Below are 17,073 nucleotides of genomic sequence, written 5' to 3' on the forward strand. Positions count from 1 at the left end.
CCAAACTTAAAGCAAAATGTAAGCATGCACACACACAGACTTCTCTATGCATTTTAATCAAAATAGTCCATCTGTCATATAACAAAATGACCATTATTTTGCTCTGTTTAGGAGAAGTATCTTTTTTTTTATCTTCATTTTATTGAGATATATTCACATACCACGCAGTCATACAAAACAAATCGTACGTTCGATTGTTCACAGTACCATTACATAGTTGTACATTCATCACCTAAATCAATCCCTGACACCTTCATTAGCACACACACACAAATAACAAGAATAATAATTAAAGTGAAAAAGAGCAATTGAAGTAAAAAAGAACACTGGGTACCTTTGTCTGTTTGTTTGTTTGTTTCCTTCCCCTATTTTTCTACTCATCCATCCATAAACTAGACAAAGGGGAGTGTGGTCCTTATGGCTTTCCCAATCCCATTGTCACCCCTCATAAGCTACATTTTTATACAATTGTCTTCGAGATTCATGGGTTCTGGGTTGTAGTTTGATAGTTTCAGGTATCCACCACCAACTACCCCAATTCTTTAGAACCTAAAAAGGGTTGTCTAAAGTGTGCGTAAGAGTGCCCACCAGAGTGACCTCTAGGCTCCTTTTGGAATCTCTCTGCCACTGAAGCTTATTTCATTTCCTTTCACATCCCCCTTTTGGTCAAGAAGATGTTCTCCGTCCCACGATGCCAGGTCTACATTCCTCCCTGGGAGTCATATTCCACGTTGCCAGGGAGATTCACTCCCCTGGGTGTCTGATCCCACGTAGGGGGGCGGGCAGTGATTTCACCTTTCAAGTTGGCTTAGCTAGAGAGAGAGGGCCACATCTGAGCAACAAAGAGGCATTCGGGAGGAGGCTCTTAGGCACAATTATAGGGAGGCCTAGCCTCTCCTTTACAGCAACCGTCTTCCCAAGGGTAAAACCTATGGTAGAGGGCTCAACCCATCAAACCACCAGTCCCCTATGTCTGTGGTCATGTTAGCAACCATCGAGGTGGGGTAGGCCAATACCCCTGCATAGGAGAAGTATCTTTAACACAAAGAAATTATTACAGTATATACTCCAGAACCCCAAATAAATCAGGAACAAAGAAACTTAGAATCCTGTTTTACCTAGAACTGTGCCCAAACAGACAAATTGCTGGGGGTAATTATTATTAGTGCAAACTCATTTCAGGGTAGAAAACACTGAAATGAGAAAAATACATGATATAAAATTTGGTTGGAGGTTTTGATACTTATGTCATGATTTTTTGCCCCAATTTCAAATTTGCTACCTTTACTTCCATAAATACACTTGGGAAACTCAGAGGCAGCTTTTCAATTCAGAAAATCCCCTCTTGTTTCTCTGAAAACAACTATTGAAATATCTCAGGAATTTACAAAAAGATGTGCGGGAATAAAGCTTATTATTTTGGGAATTGTTTAGAGATTTCTTTTCCCCCCAGCTCTGGTTCTGCATGTGCTGTACTGCTCCACTGCCCTAAGAATGAGTCCAGTGATCATTCCAGAAAGTGTTAACAGACAGTGACATCATCTGGAAGCAAGAAACAGCTCTCAGGTTACCATATAAATTGACTTAAGCTTTGGCGAGGATTACAGGGCAGCCTTCTGCTAAGTGTGGAGATGCCATTACAGCTAAATCAAAGGTAACTGTGAGGTCTGGCAGGTACCTGTCAACAGGTAAGGGAAGGAGAAGGCCATGGAGAAGGCTTGAGTCAGGATTAAATTCTCCAAGCTTTATTTTTATTGCAGGTTAAAGGGTCAGACAGAAAAGCCATTCCCAGTGGTCTTTATTTATGGTTCTCAGAGGCCCACCAGGCAAAGCGTCTAGAGGAAGAAGGATGACCCAGGTGAGAGCCGTGTCACCCCACCTGGCTGATGACAGACTGAGGGCCTCTTGCTCTGTGGAAGCCCAGCTTTTTATGAATGTACATTAATGTTTTCAGTCACTGCATGAGAGCCCATCCTCACTGCCACCTCCAGTGCAGGAGAGGTGTGTTTTCTCTTGCTCCTTACTCCTTGGTTACCTGAAAAGACTTGTTTCCACTGGACAGGTAAGGAAGCACATGCATCTCTGATTGGCAAGCTCAGGTAGGGGAGATTCCCATATACTTCTCAAATGCTCAAAAATCATTACAAATATTTTATTCAAGTCTTCCCATGGTTCAAGAATAGGTTTCCTTTCCCAGGGGAGGTTATCTTCCCCCAACCAAGTGCAGCACTTGGGAAAGATGGGCAGGAGAGAAGGAAGGAGACCCCTGCCCAAAGGCCCCACCTTTCTCTGCTGAGCCACCTCTATACTTCCTGCTTATCCTTTAACATTCAACTCGGATGCCTCTCCCTCCCCAATCTGATTTCATGGCTGTTTTAGTTTTCTTGGCTTCTCAAGCAAATACCGTGTAATGGGCTGGCTTAAACAATGGGAGTTTATTAGGTTTTGAGGCTAAAGAAAGTCCAAATCAACCATCATTAAGGTGATGCTTTCTTCTCGAAGACTGGTCTCCTGGGGCTGGCTGCTGGCAACCCTTGGTCCTGGGTTCTTCTGCCACATGGCAAAGAACATGGTGGCCTCTGCTGGCCTCTCCCTTCTCTTCCAGATTCTGTTGATGTTCAGCTTTTTGCTTCCCTGGCTTTCTCTCTCTCTGTTTGAATTTCATTCTGCTTATAAAGGACTCTAGTAATAGGATTAAGACCCATCCTGATTGAGGTGGGCCACACTTTCACTGAAGTAACCTCATCAAAAAGTCCTACTTACAATGGGTTCATGCCCTCAGGAATGGTTTTAGTTTAAGAACATGTTTTTCTGGGGTACATACCACTTCAAACCACCGCAGTGGCCCTCTGCTGTTTCATTCCCAGATGACACACTGGAATGGGAGGCAGAATGGCTAAGGTTGAAGGGGGCAAAATGAGGGGGGCCATTAGGGGTTGGATGTGGTGATGAAAGTCCATTCTGCCAACTGGAGACTGCGTATCCTGAGTTGAGTTGGGCTACTCCACATCTCTGAGCTGATTCCTCCTCTGTAATGTGGAACCATAATGCCTGAATTCAGCCCAGTGTGGTAGGCGTCCATCTTCCTTCTTTCACATGTGGACATCCAGTTTTCCCAGCACCATTTGTTGAAGAGATTATTCTTCCCCAATTGAGAGATCTTTGACCCTTGTAAAAAATCAATTGGCCATAAATGTGAAAGTTGATTTATGAACTCCCAATTTGATTCCATTGGTCTAGGTGTCTGTCCCTGTGCTAGCAACATGCCGTTTTAATTACTGTGGCTTTGTAATGTGTTTTAAGATCAGGAAGATGAGTCCTCCAACATCATTCTTCTTTTTCAAGACGGCATTGACTACTTGGTGTACCTTACCCTTCCATATAAATTTGAAAATTGGATCTTCCATTTCTGCAAAGAAATCTGTTGGAATTTTGATTAGGATTGTCTTGAATCTGTAAACTGCTTTTGGTAGAATTGACATCTGATCAATATATAGTCTTCCTATCCATGAGCATGGAATGTCCTTCCATTTATTTAGGTCTTCTTTGATTTCTTTTAGCAATGTTTTGTGGTTATCTGTGTACAAGTCTTTTACATCCTTGGTCAGATTTATTCCTAGATATTTGATTCTTTTAGTTGCTATTGTAAATGGAATTTTTTTCTTGATTTCTTCTTCAGATTACTCATTACTAGAGTATAGAAACACTACTACTTTTTGTGTCTTGATCTTGTACCCCACCACATTGCTGAGTTCATTCATTAGCTCTCATAGCTTTCTTGTAGATTTTTCTGGACTTCTTCTATATAGGGTCATGTCATCTGCAAACAGTGTAATTTCTATTTCTTCCTTTCCAATCTGGATGCCTTTTATTTCTATTTCTTGTCTAACTGCTCTGACTAGAACTTCCAGTACAATGCTGAATAACAGTGATGACAGTGGGAATCCTTGTCTTCTTCCAGATCTTATAGGGAAAGCTTTCAGTCTTTCACCATTGAGTAGGATGTTAGCTATGGGTTTTTCACATAGGCCCTTTGTCATGTTGAGGAAATTTCCTTCTGTTCCTAGTTCTCTAAGGGTGTGTAACAAGAAGAGATGCTGGATTTTCTGCATGATTAAGATGAACATATCTTTTTTTCTTCTTCCTGTTAATGTGGTGTATTATATTAATTGATTTTCTTATATTAAACCACCTGGGATAAATCTAAATTGATCATGGTATACAGTTCTTTTAATGTGCTATTGGATTTAGTTTGCTAGTATTTTATTGAGAATTTTTTTGCATCTGTATTCATAAGAGATATTGTAATTTTCTTCTCTTTTGGTATCCTTATCTAGCTTTAGTATAAAAGTAATGTTGGCCTCATAGAATGAATTAAGGAGTCTTTCTTCCCCTCCTCTTCCAATTTTTGGAAGAGTTTGAGCAGGATTGGTAATAATTCTTCTTGTAATGTTTGGCAAAATTCCCCTGTGAAACCATCTAGACCTAGGTTTCTCTTTCTTTTCTTTGTTGGGAGGCTTTTGATTACTGATTCAATCTCTACTAGTCACTGTTGGTAGTTTGTGTTTCTAGGAATTTGTTCATTTCATCTAAGTTATCTAATTTATTGGTATACAGTTGTTCTTAGTTTCCTGTTATAGTCCTTTTTATTTCTGTGGAGTTGGTACTAATGTCCCCCTTCTCATTTCTGATTTTAGTTATTTATATCCCTTCTCTCTTTTTCTTCATTAGTCTAGCTAAAGGTTTGTCAATTTTATTGATGTTTTCAAAGAACCAACTTTTAGTTTTGTTGATTCTTTCTTTTGATTTTTAATTCTCTATTTCATTTATCTCCACTGGAATATTTGTTTTTTTCCTTCCTTCTGCTTGCTTTGGTTTTAGTTTGCTCTTCTTTTTCTAGTTCTTCCAGTTTTGAAGTTAGGCCTCTGATTTGAGAACTCTCTTATAATGTAAGCATTTAGAGTTATAAATTTCCCTCTTAGCACTGATTTTGCTGCATACCATTAATTTTGGTATGTTGTTTTCATTTCATTTGTCTCAAGGTATTTCCTAATTTCCCTTGTGATTTCCTCTTCAACACATTGGTTAAGAGTATGTTGTTTAATTTCTACTTATTTGTGAATTTTCCATTTCTCCCTCTGTTGTTGATTTCTAGCTTCATTCCATTGCAGTGGGATAAGGTACGTTGTATGATTTCAATCTATTAAAATTTATTAAGACTTGTTTTGTTCTATCCTGGAGAATGATCTACACACATCAGAGAAGAATGGGTATTCTGCTGCTTTTGGGTAAATTGTTCTATATATGTCTGTTTGGTCTAGTTGGTTTAGAGTATTGTTCAAGTCTTCTACTTCCTTATTAATTGTCTTTCTATATGTTCTATCCACTATTGAATGTGGTGTATTAAAGTCTTCTACTATTAATGTATAACTCTCTCTTTCTCCCTTAACATCTGTCAATATTTGCTCCATATATTATGGGGGTCTGATGTTCAGTGCATATATATTAAAAGTTGTTATGTCTTCTTATCAAATTGACTGTTTCATTGGTATTTAATGATTACCTTTGTCCCTCACAACATTTTTTGTCTTAAAATGTTTTATCTGACATTAATATATCTACCCAGCTCTCCTTTGGTTATCACTTGCATCATATTTTTTTTTTCTCATCCTTTGCACTTTCAACCTATTTATGTTTGCATTTAATATGAGTCTCCTGTAAGCAGCATATAGTTGGATCATGCTTTTTTTTATCCATTCTGACAATCTCTGACTTTTGACTGGAGATTTTAATTACTTTACATTTAAAGAAACTATGATAATGCAGGACTATCTTCTGATATTTTGCTATTTAGCCTTTGTAAGTTTTATACTTTTTTGCCCCTCAATTCTTCCATTAATGCCTACTTTCATATTTATTTGACTTTTTGTATTGTACCATATTGAGTCCCTTCTGGATACAATTTTCATATATTTTCTTGTGGTTACCATGGTGCTAATATTTAGCATCCTAAATATAGCAATCATATTTTATTTGATACCAACTTGACTTCTGTAGCACACACACACACTGCTTCTATACCCCTCCATCCCCTACCTTTCCTTGTACTTGTTATAAATTATATCTCTGTAATTCATATGTCCAAAACCATAGATTTATCATTAGATTTTGTGCATTTGCATTTCAGCACCTGTAAGAACTATGAAGTGGAGTTACATACCAAAAAATATATCACAATACTACTGGCATTTATAATTACCCACATTACTGGAAGTCTGCATTTCTTTATGCCACTTTAAACCATGTCTGGTGTCGTTTCCTTCCAGTCTGAAGATCTCCCTATGGCATTGCTTGTACAGTAGGTCTACTGGTGTGAACAGCCCCAGCTATGTTTATCTGGGAATGTCTTAATCTCTCCCTCATTTAAAAAAAATCAGTTTTATTGAGATATATTCACATACCATACAGTCATCCACAGTACCATCATATAGTTGCGCATTCATCACCACAATTTTTGAACATTTTCCTTACTCCAAAAAAAAAATTAAAATTAAAATTAAAAAGAATACCCAAAGCATTCCTTCACCCCCCATCCCACCCTATTTTTCATTTAATTTTTGTCCCCATTTTTCTACTCATCTATCCGTACACTGGATAAAGGGAGTGTGAGCCACAAGGTTTTCACAGCCACAGTCACACCACGTAAGCTACATAGTTATACAATCAACTTCAAGAATCCAGGCTACTGGCTGTTTCAGGTATTTCCTTCTAGCTGTTCCAATACACTAAAAACTAAAAAGGAATTATCTATATAGCACATAAGAATGCACTCCAGAGTGACCTCTTGACTCCATTTGAAATCTCTCAGTCACTGAAACTTTATTTTGTTTCATTTCACTTCCCCTTTTTGGTCAAGATTTTGTCAATCCCACTATGCCAGGTCCAGATTCATCCCTGGGAGTCATGTCTCACAGGGTGGGGGGGGGGGGGGGGTGTAGTGCAGTGAGCTCACCTGCCAAGTGGGCTTAGAGAGAGAGAGGGGCCACATCTGAGCAACAAAGAGGTCTCTGGAGGAGACTCTTAGGCACAATTATAGGTAGGCTTAGCCTCTTCTTTGCAGTAACACAGAAGTTGAAGTTTTCAAACACAGTCCATATCGTCCTTTACCCTTTGGCCTGATTTGCTTTAGTCGTAACCAGATCTGCTTCATTAATATCTCTAATTGAAGTCTGAACTCTTTTTCAGCTTTTTAAAAGTTGCTATATGAGATAATACCAACATTCATAGCTGCTGAGCTCTAGCTCTGAATTTCAGGTGTCACACAGATACCCAAAGTTCCAGAGACTGACCAGGTTATACACAAAGAGTTCAGCATCTCAGAATTTTCTCCCTCATTTTTAATGTCTTGCTGGATATAAAATTCTTGGTTAGCAATTGTTTTCTCTCAGCATGTTAGCTATTTCAACTCACTGCCTTATTGCCTCCATGGTTTCTGGTGAGAAATCAGCACTTAATATAATTGGTACTCTGTTTTATATAACACATTGCTTTTCTTTTGCAGCTTTCACAACTCTCTTTTTACCCTTTGCATTCAACAGTTTGACCAGTATGTGTTGGGGCATAATTCCCTTCAAGTTTATTCTGTTTGGTGTTCTATGGGCTTCTTGGATGTAAACATTCACCTCTTTGCTAAGTTTGTGAAATTTGCTAACATTATTTCTTTGAATATTCCTTCTGCCCCTTTCCCCCTTTCTTCTCCTTTTGGAATATTGTTATGTTTGATGGTGTCGAGAAGTCTCTTAGAATATTTTCACTTTTTATCACTCTTTTTTCTTTCTGCTCTGCAGCTTGACTCATTTTAATTGCCTTGTCTTCAATTTCACTGATTTTTTTTCTTCTGCCAGCTCCAATCTGCTGTTGAAACCCTCCTGGAAATTTTTCATTTCAGTTATTATGGTCTTCAATTCCAATAGTTCTGCGTGGTTATTTTTTAAAGTTCTAACTCTTTATTGAGATTGTCATATTGTTCATTCATTTTTTTCCTAATATCCTTTAGTTCTTTCTCTGTATTTTCCTTCATCTCCTTGAGCATACTGAAGATCATTTTTAAAAAGTGTTTGTCTGTTATATACACAGTCTGGTCTTCCACACTGATGTTTTCTGGATTTCTCTCCTCTCCCTTTGGGTGGGCCATCATTTCCTGTTTCTTTGTCTTTTACCCTATTTTTTGCACATTGTAAATTTTAATATTTTAAAATGTTAACTCTGAGGTTTATTCCCTGAGATGTCTTTTTCTTTACTTTGGATCCAGCTAGTGACATGACAGAGATTCTCTTGAGTGTCAGTAGCTAACAAAAAACACCTTTCACAATCTTTGCAAATTGGCTTTGCATTGGCTGGTGTTCTTCAGAGTTCAGCCCTCCTATCAAGAAGGTCAGCCCAAGGTGAATGCAAAGTGCAGGGATTTCCTGTCTTTTTTGAGCCTGTGTTTTTTCCTAGGCTTGTGCTTCCTAGTGACCATAGAAGTTCTCCTGTTTACAGATATTTGAATGCCCACTCTTCTCCCCAGGAAACATATCTTTTCCTTCTCCTGGGTATTCCACTGCAAGACTTAAAACAGGTAAACTTTTTCCATAGGACACCTGAGTCCATTGCTTCTTACTCTACTTTCACTGTCTCCAGCTACTTTTTGCCTGGGGTGCAAAATCTGGGAGGAGGACATGCTGGAGGGGAGTTTCCCAAGTCAGTCTTTCCCAGCTAGAACAAGGCCAGGGACCCACAAAGGATTATGGCCCTGGGAAAAGATAAGAGAAGGGCCAGGAAGGGCACCAGGAGCTTCTTCCATGGCTCCCCAAAGGTGTGCTTTCTTGACTCAGCATCTGCCCAGCAAATGCAACCCTTCAACTATTCTTTGCAGCTCTGAGGAAGCATCCCATCTTTGAGTTTCCTCTGCCACCTTTGACCAGGGTGGGTTGGAATAATGACTGCCTGCAGATCCAGGCCCACAACAATCTAAAGTAGCTAATCAAAAGCAGAGATTGGGCCATATGCCCCAGGATCTTGGGGAACTGGGACTTTAGGTCCCACCCCGGCAATGGCATGCTGCACCAGGCACTGGGTTTGAGGTCCTCAAGGCTGCCAACCGTGAGACTAGGGCATGGGCAATGGTTATCACCCACAGAGTGCAAATCACCTGTATTTACCTTGATTCACCAGTCTTTTCCATCCACTTTTCTCTAGATGCTGCACAGTGTCCTACTGGACTCGAGTTTTGAAATAGTTGATTCAGACAGTTTCTGTCTAACTTATTTCACTCAACATGATATTGTCAAGATTCATTTATGTAGTGGCATGAATCAGAACTTCATTCCTTTCATCAGCTGAATAATATTCAATTGAGTGTATATACAACATTTTGTTTATCAATTCTTCTGTTGATGGACATTGCTTTCACCTTTTGGCTATTGTAAATAATGCTACTGTGAACATTCAAGTACAAATATCTGTTCAAGTCTCTGCTTACAATTGGATACATACCTAGAAGTGGAATTGCTGGATCATATTGTACTTCTACATTTAAATTTTTGAGGAAACACCAAATCGTTTTGCACAGTAGCTAAACCTTTTTTACATTCCAACCAAAAACATATGAGTGCTACTATTGATCTGCATCCCTGTCTGCACTTGTTAAGTTCTGTTTTTTTTGTTCGTTTGTTTGTTTGCTTTTAATAATAGTCACCTAGTGGGTATGAAATGATATCTAACTGTGGTTTTGATTTGTATTTCCCTACTGGCTAATGATGCTGAGAATCTTTGAGGTGTTTATTGACCATCTGTATATCTTCTTTGAAGAAATGTCTATTAAAGTCTTTTGTCCATTTTAAAAATTAGGGTGTTTGTCATTTTATTGTTGAACTGTAGGATTTCTTTATATATTCTGGATATTAAACCCTTAGCAGATATATGGTTTCCAAAAATTTTCTGGAGGTTTTCATTTAGCTTTCTTGATAATGTCCTTTAATTCACAAAAGATTTTAACTTTGATAAAGTCCAGTTTACATTTTTGTTTTTGTTTTTTATCCTTTTGGTATAAAGTCTAAGAATCCACTGCCTTTGTTTCAGTTTGCTATTGCTGCCAGAAAGCAAAATATCAGAAACGGATTGACTTTTACAAAGCAGTTTTATTTGGTTACAAAGTTACAGTCTTAAGGCCATAAAAGTGTCCAAGCTAAGGTGTTAACCATAGGGTACCTTCACAGAAGAATGGTCAATGGCATCCAGAAAACCTCTGTAAGCTCAGAAGGCACGTGGCTGGCATCCGCTTGCTCCCAGGTTGCATTTCAAAATGGTGTTCTCCAAAATGTTGCTTTTGGGGCATTTTGTCCTCTCTTAGCTGCAGCTCCTCTTCAAAATGTCACTCTCAGTTGCTCTGAGGCCCTTCTGTCTGTGAAATCCTTTATGTGACTCCGGTGATCAAATTAACACCCACCCTGAATGGGAAGGGTAACACCTCCACGGAACTTACCCAGTTCCATTCACAGTTGATTGAGTCACATCTCCATGGAAACACTTAAAGGACTCCAATCTAATCAACGCTAATACATCTGCCCCCACAAGATTGCATCAAGGAATATGGCTTTTGGCAGGACATAATATATCAAAAATATCACAGCCTTATACAAGGTCCTGAAGATATTTTCCTTTGTTTTCTTGTAAAAGTGTTATGGTTTTAGCTCTTGTATTGAGGTCATTGATCTATTTTGAGTTAATTTTTGTATCTGGTGTGAAGTTGGAGTAAACTTTCATCCTGTCACATATGGATATCCAGTTTTCTTAGCATTATTTGTTGAAGAGACTATTCTTTCCCCCATTGAGTGGACTTAATACCCATGTCAAAAATCATTTGGTCATAAATGTATGGCTTTATTTCTGAACACTCATTCTTTTTCCATTGGTCTATATGTTTGTTCTTGTGCTGGTACCACAATGTTTTGATTACTGTATCTGTGTAACAAATCTTGAAATTAGGAAATGAGTCCTCCAACTTTGTTCTTTTTCAAGAAGGTTTAATCTCTTTGGGGTCCTTTGCCCTTCTTCCAGATGAATTTGGTGATGATTAGATTTTCCTTTTCTGCAGGGAAGATGTGCCAGTTTGAATGTATTATGTCCCCCAAAACACCATTGTCTTTGATGTAGTCTTGTGTGGGCAGACGTATCAGTGCTGATTAGATTGTAATTCTCTGAGTGTTTCTGTGGACATGCGCCCCACCCAACTGTGGGTGATGACTGATTGGATGGTTTCCATGGAGGTGTTACCCCACCCATTCGGAGTGGGTCTGAATTAAATCAGTGGAGCCATATAAATGAACTGACAAACAGAAGGAACTCAGTGCAGCTGAGAGTGACATTTTGAAGAGGAGCTACAGCCAAGACGGACACTCTGAAGAAGCTGAGAGAGAGCAACTGCAGATGAGAGACAGTTTGAAGACAGCCACTGAAAGCAGACTCTTGCTCTGGAGAAGCTAAGAGAGGAGAAATGCCCGAAGAGTAACCGAGAGTGACATTTTGAAGAGGAGCTGTGGCCTACAGAGGAACGTCCTGGAGGAAAGTCATTTTAGAACCAGAACTTGGAGCAGACACCAGCCACTGCCTTCCCAGCTAACAGAGGTTTTCCAGATGCCATTGGCCATCCTCCCATGAAGGTACACTTTGTTGATGAACACTGTATGGCCTTAACACTGTAACTGTGTAACCAAATAAACCTCCTTTTATAAAAGCCAATCCACTTCTGGTGTTTTGCATTCCAGCAGCATTAGCAAACTAGAACAGAAGGTTATTATAATTTTGATGGGGATTGCATTGAATCTGTAAATTGCTTTGTGTAGTATTGACATCTTAACTTTCATAGGTCTTACAACCCATGGACACAGAATATCTTTCCGTTTATTTTTCTTCTTTAATGTCTTTCATGAATGATTTGTAATTTCTGATGTAAATGCTCATTACATTATTGGTTAAGTTTATTCTTAGACATTTTACCATTTTAGTTATTATAAATGGAAGTATCTTCTTGATTTCCTTTTCAGACTGTTCACTACTGGTATATAGAAACACCAGTTATTTTTGAGTATTGCTCTTGTATCCTGCCACTTTGCTGAATTTGTTTATTAGCTCTAGTAGCTTTCCTGTAGATTCTCCTGGCTTTTCTCTATATAGGATCATGCCATCTGCAAATGGGGATACTTTTACTTATTTCCTGCTAATCTGGATGCCTTTTATTTCTTTTTCCTACCTAAATGCTTTAGATAGTATTTGTAGTACAGTATTGCATAGCAGGGCTGAAAATAGGCATCCTTATCTTACCTTTGATCTTTGAGTCTTTCACCATTAAGTATGATGTTAGCTGTGAGTTTTTCATATATGCCTTTATCATGTTAAGGAAGTTCCCATCTAGTCCTAGTTTTCTGTTATTTTTTTTGTTTTGTTTTGTTTTGTTTTAATCAAGAAGGGGTGCTCGATTTTGTCAAATGCCTTTTCTGCATCAACTGAGGTGATCATGTGTTTTTCCCTCTTCATTCTATTAATGTGGTGTATTACACTAATTGATTTTATGTTGAAACACCTTTGCATTCATAGGTTAAATTCCACTTGGTCATGGTATATTATCCCTTTAATGTTATGCTGGATTAGGTCTGCTATATTTTGTTAAAGAGTTTTGCATCTATATTCATAAGGGATATTGGTCTGTAATTTTCTTTTCTTATGATATCTTTATTTGGTTTGGGTATCAGGATGATGCTGACTTCATGGAAAGACTTAGGTGGTCTTTCCTTCCTGTGCTGGTTTCTATATACTATGTACCCCATAAAAAGCCATATTCTTTAAGGCAATCTTGTGGGGGCAGATGTATTAGTGTTGATTAGGTTGGAACCTATTAGTTCAGTGTTTCCATGGAATCAACTGTGGACAAGAACTTTCATTGGATTATTTCTACAGACATGTTGCCCCACTCATTCAGGGTGGGTCTTTATTGGATCATGGGAGTACTTTATAAAGAGTCACACAGGCCCAGATGCAGAGCAGCTGTGAGTGACATCTTGGAGAGCAACTGAGAGAGACAGTTTGGAGAAGGCCATTGAAAGAAGACTTATGATAGCCCAGAGTATGCTCCAGAGGAGATAAGAGAGGACAGAACACCCCAAGAGCCACATTTTGAAGAATGCACAGGAGCTGAGACAGGAGCTGGAACACAACCCAGAATCAGCAGATGTCAGCCACATGCATTCCCAAATTTTGGAAAGCAACTGAGAGTGATATTTTGAAGAAGAGCTGCAGCTAAGAGAGGACAAAATTCCCCAAGAGCAACATTTTGGAGAAGACCATTTTGAAATGCAACCTGGAAGCAAGTGGACACCAGCCACGTGCCTTCTGAGCTCACAGAGGTTTTCCAGATGCCAAAGGCCATCCTTCAGGGAAGGTACCCTATTTTGATGCCTTGCTTTGGACACTTTGTGGCCCTAAGACTGTAACTTTGTAACTAAATAAACCCCCTTTATAAAAGCCAATCCATTTCTGGTGTTTTGCAACACAGCAGCATTAGCAAACCAGAATACTTAAGGTTTTTGTAAAAGTTTGAGCAGTATTGGTGTTAATTCTTCTTAGAATGTTTGGTAAAATTCATGTGGACCCATAATTGCCTTGCTGGAAAATTTTTTTTTTAATTTTTTTTATTGAGATTGTTCAGCTACCATACAACTATCCAAAGATCCAAAGTGTACAATAAATTGCCCACAGCACCACCATACAGCTGTGCATCCAACACAATTAATTTTTTTTCAATTTTTAGAACATTTTCACTGCTCCAGAAAAGAAATGAAGACAAAAAAAAACCTCAAATCCTCCCATACCCTTAATCACCTCCCCCTCCGCTATTGATTCATAGTTTTAGCATAGTACATTTGTTACTGTTGATGAAAGAATGTTAAAATACTACTAACTGTAGTATATAGTTTACAATAGGTACATTTTTTTCCCTATAAGACTATTATTAACTTTTAGTTATAGTGACATACATTTGTTCTAGTTCATGAGAGAGATTTCTAATATTTTTATAGTTAATCATGGACATTTTCCACAAGATTTATACATTCCCAACTTTCAACCTCCAACTTTCCTTCTGGTGACATATGTGACTCTGAGCTTACCCTTTCCACCACCTTCACACACCTTTCAGCACTGTTAGTTATTCTCACAACATGCTACCATCACCCCTGTCCATTTCCAAACATTTAAGTTCACTCTGGTTGAACATTCCATTCATGATCAGCAACCACTCCCTATTCTGTAGCCTCATTTCTCTATCCTTGTAACTTATATTTCATGTCTATGAGTTTACATATTATAATTAGTTCATATCAGTGAGACCCTGCAATATTTGCCTTTATGTGTCTGTCTTATTTCACTCAATATAGTGCCCTCAAGGTTTCTTCATCAACCCATTTCTTTTAAGATGGTTTTGTTCACACACCATACATTCCGTCCAAAGTAAACAATTGTTGGTTCCCTGTACAGTCGTGTATTTCTGTATTGAGCACCATCACCACTATCTATATAAGGACATCTCCATTTCTTCCACAAAGAAGGAGGAAGAATCATAGAAGCCAGAGAGGCAAAAGAAAAAGAAAAGAAAAAGAGAGAAAAACAAACAAACAAAAAGAAAACCCAAACTTGAAAGCTAGAAAGTGACAAAAGAAAAGATAGCATTAATCTAAAGTAGACTAAAGAGTTAGACAACATCACTAATGCCTGGAGTCCCATACCCTTCCCCTATGCCACCCCCCCCCACCATATGCATTTAGCTTTGGTATATTGCCTTTGTTACATTAAAGGAAGCATAATACAATGTTTCTGTTAATTCTAGCCTCTAGTTTGCATTGATTGTATTTTCCCCCCAATCCCACCCTATTTTTAACACCTTGACATTCATTTGTTCTACCTCATGTAAAAACATATTTATACCTTTTATTACAATTGTTGAGCACCCTAGGTTTCCCTGAGTTATACAGTCCCAGTCTTTATCATTCATCTTTTGTTCTGGTGTCCCACATGGTCCCAGCCTTCGTCTTTCAACCATACCCACAATCATCTTTGTTCAGTGTACTTACATTACTGTGCTACTATCTCCCAAAATTGTTTTCCAAGCCTCTCACTCCTGTCTTTTCCTTTCTGTCTGCAGTGCTTCCTTTAGTGTTTCCTGTAGAGCAGGTATCTTGTTCACAAATCCTGTCATTGTCTGTTTGTCAGAGAATATTTTAAGCTCTACCTCATATCTGAAGGATAGTTTTGCCAGATGTAGGATTCTTGGTTGGTGGTTTTTCTCTTTCAGTATCTTAAATATATTACTCCACTCCCTTCTTGCCTCCATGGTTTCTATTGAGAAATCTGCACATAGTCTTATCAAGCTTCCTTTGTATGTGATACATTGCTTTTCTCTTGCTGCTTTCAGGATTCTCTTTATCTTTGATGTTTGATAATCTGATTTAAATGTCTTGGTGTAAGCCTATGCAGATCTATTCTGTTTGGGGTATGCTGCACTTTTGGATCTGTAATTTTATGTCTTTCATAAGAGATGGGAAATTTTCATTATTTCCTCTATTATTGCTTCTGCCCCTTTTCCCTTCTCTTCTCCTTCTGGGACATCAATGACATGTAAATTCTTGCTTTTTGTTTTGTCCTTAAGTTCCCAGAGACATTGCTCATATTTTTCCATTCTTTTCTCTGTCTGTTCTTTTGTGTGTAGGCTTTCAGGTTCCTGTTCTCCAGTTCCTGAGTGTTTTCGTCTGCCTCTTGAGATCTGCTGCTGTATGTTTCCAGTGTGTCTTTCATCTCTTGTGTTGTGCCTTTCATTTCCATAGATTCTGCCAGTTGTTTTTTCAAACTATACATCCAGTGTTTTCATTATATGTTTCATCTCTTTTGCCATATCTTCCCTAAACTTTTTGAATTGACTTATTATTAGTTGTTTCAATTCCTGTATCTTAGTTGAAGTGTAAGTTTGTTCCTTTGACTGGGCTATAACTTCATTTTTCTTAGTATAGGTTGTAGTTTTCTGTTGTCTAGGCATGGTTTCCTTGGTTACCTCAATCAGGTTTTCCCAGACCAGAAGGGGCTCAAGTCCCAGAAGGAAGAAATATTCAGTATCCGGTTTCCCTGAGGGTGTGTCTTAGAAAATTGGTACACCCTGTGATGCCTCAGGTCACTGTGCTTTTCTGCCCAGCAGGTGGCACCTGTCAGCCTGTAATTCTAGACTGGTGTAAGGAGGTGTGTCCCATGGTTGTTATCCCCCAGGCTTTGGGGTGTGGTTCTGAATGGAAGGCTGGTAGTAGAGCTGGGCCCCATCCATTTCCTTTTCGAGAAGATAGACTGCCTAGGAGGGTCATTAGCATTTCAGTGGTCTCTCTCTGCTTGTGCTATCTCCACCCTTGTCTGGGTCAGAGCACTGGGGACTGAAAATGGCTAACGCTTTCTCCACTGAGCTGAAAAGGGAACAGAAAGGTTCCTTCAGGGCTAGTCTGCAGTGGCCCTCTGGCTCTCCAAGGTCAGTCATCACCCAAAGCCTCTCTCTGCTTGTTGGGGATTCATAGCTCATAGTAAGCAGCTCATGCTCAGTAATTAAAACCCCAGTTGGAGCTCAGCTGAGCTATATTCACTTGTTAGGAGAAAGCTTCTCCCTGGTAGCATGAGGCTTTGCAGCTTGGGCTGTGGGGGGAGGGGTCTCCTGGCTTGGATCCACAGTTTTTACTTACAGATTTTATGCTGTGATCTCAGGAATTCCTCCCAATTCAGGTTGGTGTGTGATGAGTGGACAGTCACGTTTGTCCCCCCACAGTTATTCTGGATTATTTACAAGTTGTTACTGGTTTTCTTTAGTTGTTCCAGGGTGACTACTTAGTTTCCACTCCTCTCTATGCTGCCATCTTAGATCCTCCCCCCTTGCTAGGAAATTTTTGATTACTGACTCAATCTCTTTACTTGTTATTGGTCTGTTGAGATTGACTAGTTTTTCTTAAGTCT

The sequence above is a fragment of the Choloepus didactylus genome, chromosome 17 (assembly GCF_015220235.1).
Source record: "Choloepus didactylus isolate mChoDid1 chromosome 17, mChoDid1.pri, whole genome shotgun sequence".
NCBI classification, from domain to species: domain Eukaryota; kingdom Metazoa; phylum Chordata; class Mammalia; order Pilosa; family Megalonychidae; genus Choloepus; species Choloepus didactylus.